The sequence below is a fragment of the Marmota marmota genome, unplaced genomic scaffold, assembly GCF_001458135.2.
Source record: "Marmota marmota marmota unplaced genomic scaffold, marMar, whole genome shotgun sequence".
Classification (NCBI taxonomy): domain Eukaryota; kingdom Metazoa; phylum Chordata; class Mammalia; order Rodentia; family Sciuridae; genus Marmota; species Marmota marmota.
In genome coordinates, this window is record NW_026000229.1 from 49995202 (window position 1) to 49997581 (window position 2380).

Sequence of the window (2380 nt, forward strand, 5' to 3'; positions counted from 1 at the left end):
CAATGAGTAAGTGTGTGATTACAGTTGGGAGAGGAGAACCCCCAGGAAGAGAGAAGCCAAAGCTTTGGCAGACACTTCAAGTTCTTTCAGAATTGCATCAAGGAAAAGAAATGAATTTTCACCAAAAAACAAACAAACAAACAAAAAAAAAACTCAAAACAATTTAGAGGTAGTTTACCCTATAATTAGAGAGCAGAATCTTTCCAAAGCAGATGTAAAGCGAGGTTATGCATGTGAAGAGCTGAACTCCTATAAAATCAAAACTAAAATTCTTTTAGAAAAATTCAAAAGAACTGCTGGCTATTATCAAAGCTAGCTTATTCCCTGTAGAAGAAAGATTCTCAAAATAAAAAACAAAAGAGGCTGGAGATGTGGCTCAGTAGTTAAGCATCCCTAGGTTCAATCCTCAGTAACAAAATAAGAATAAGAAATAAAAAGAAAAGAAAAAAGAAAGGTTCATGAGCTGGGTGCAGCAGTACCTGCCTGTAATCCCAGTGGCTTGGGAGGCTGAGGCAGGAGGATCACAAGTTCAAAGCCAGCCTCAGCAACTTAGTGAGGCCCTCAGCAACTTAGTGAGAACTTGTCTCACAATAAAAAACATTTAAAAAGCGCTGGGAATGTGGCTCAGTGCCCCTAGGTTCCATCCCCAGTTTAAAAAGAAAAGAGAAAGAAAGAAAGGGAAAAAGAAAGAAAGGAAGAGAGGTTCATGATAATCAGTTTCGAGCTCTGTTGGCTGGGAGGAAACCTTGATGATTTAAGAAGAGAAAATGAATGCATTTAAGTGTTTGGAAAAGAACACATAAACTGCTGACATTCCCTATGGGGCATTTGGCAGAAGCCTAACAAGAAATCCCTGGGGAAACCAAAGAATGACCAGGTCTCCAAGAAAGAAGGAATCCAACTCTGTTATGGAGATCCAAGGTCCAGTGTCCTGTAAGGATCATATGCTATCCTCCTAGTGTCAGGGTCCTAGTAGATCCTTCCCTCAGGTCAACTCCATCTTGATGTGGATGCCCTACAGGAATGGGAGGCCTCATCCTACTTCTCTTCTCACTGATATACTCCAGATCTTCTTTTGGTTCCACTTGCCACCTGAACTGGGAGCCACTGGTCCAGGTGGTCCTTCCCTCATCCTCCTGTCAGTCATCAGATATTATAGAGGGTCAGAAAAACCCAAGGACGTGATATATTGCTTTCTTACCCTTTATTATGACCTCCTCATGGAAAGCTCCTAACTGTGGAGTGCTGGAGCTAGCATGAAGGAGCTGGTCAGAGCTGATTATGCACATCTTTTCCAACTCCACTTTGAGTGTCTTCACATTGGTAGCTTGAAATGGATCACGATGGGAGTATATGCACATCCATGAAAGGGGCTCTACAAATCAGATCTTCTCTGCAGAGCCACTTTATTATCACACTGTGTCCTTATGGCAGTAATTCTTCCTGTTTCATCAGAGTCCCAGGGGCCTGGGTTCCTTCTTCCAGAGATACTGTTTCCATTGGTCTTGGGGCAATGTCTGTGCATTTTACTTTTCAAAAGTTCCCTAGGTGGTTCCAATATGAAGCCAAGGTCAAGAACCACTGCCTTTCACCCAGCCTTTGATCTGTTTACATGTTACCTTACCATTTATTTAAGGAAAAAAACCCAATCTATTCTTTAAAGTTCTGAGTTCTCATCTACTGGGACGTCTCTCTCCTGAGGCAAGTAAAGAGCAGCAGGTGACAAAGCTGTAGAGTGCCTTACACAGAACCCAGGCTTTTTCTCAGCTAGAAATTCGCCAAGTATACTTTGGTGTTATTAATTTCTTTCCCATCAAGTAATCTAAGATTATTCTTTATTTGGGGTGCCACCTTTGACATAGGTGATGCCTTTTCTTTCTTCCATAAGACTTTGAAAACTTTTAGGCAAAAATAAAGCATTTTGATGATTATTCAGCTTTTTGTTTAGAGCTGGCTGAGGCTTCGTTAACCCTAACAATATGTTTTAAATTTATTTCGTGTAAGAAATAGAGGTCAAGGATTTGAGTTTTTGGTGGTATGGCTGCAGATGAGGCCTTTGTTGTATCTCCAGAAATACCCAAGATGGAAAGGTATGGGTTTTCTTTATGTGTGTTTCTTGGCTCACTCTGTGTTTGGTTGCTCCTTGAAAGGTGTTGCTTTGTAATAGGTCAAGCATGTACTTCTGTAGTTTATTTGTGTTCAACTCTGAAAGGCATGGAACCAATCAGAAAGGAAGCTGATAGGAAATGATTTAGGGATGAGAAAATAACTTTGGAGCCTGAAGGTATAGCTCAGTGGTGAAGTCTGGGTTCAATCCCCAGTCCTCCCCTATTGAAGGAAGGAATGAAGGAAAGAGAAAGGAAGGAAGGAAGGAAGGAAG